This window comes from Trypanosoma equiperdum (assembly GCF_001457755.1).
Source record: "Trypanosoma equiperdum strain OVI genome assembly, contig: ctg_1634, whole genome shotgun sequence".
Classification (NCBI taxonomy): domain Eukaryota; phylum Euglenozoa; class Kinetoplastea; order Trypanosomatida; family Trypanosomatidae; genus Trypanosoma; species Trypanosoma equiperdum.
In genome coordinates, this window is record NW_027123654.1 from 41,658 (window position 1) to 42,104 (window position 447).

Sequence of the window (447 nt, forward strand, 5' to 3'; positions counted from 1 at the left end):
TTTTTGTTTAATTTTATCCCCTCTTTTTTTTTTTGTATTGTCCATCCCGCCTACCAGCGGCAATCGCGTATCATGTGTTGGAGGTTGAGGGGGTGATTGTGGAGGGGGTAAAATAATTTAAATGAAAAACAGACATAATAGAAACGAAGCTTTTTAAAAAAAAAATTATGTGTCCAATGAAGGAAGAAGGGGAAGTGGATGTGTTAATGTTATTTTGTGCGTTGAAGTTTTTAGTCGTCCATCAAGATTGAGTTTTTCTTTACGTTTTTTTCCCTTGCTGGTGGATTCCTTCGATCCACCCCCCTCCTATTTAACCCTTAACTTGTGAAGTGTGGGAATTGGTGTAATAAATGCAGAGGGGAGGCGGACGGAGAGTGAAGGAGGGGAGGGGAGAAAAAAGGATATCAGGGGAGGTGCTTTTAATAAAAAAAAAGTATGCATATATAT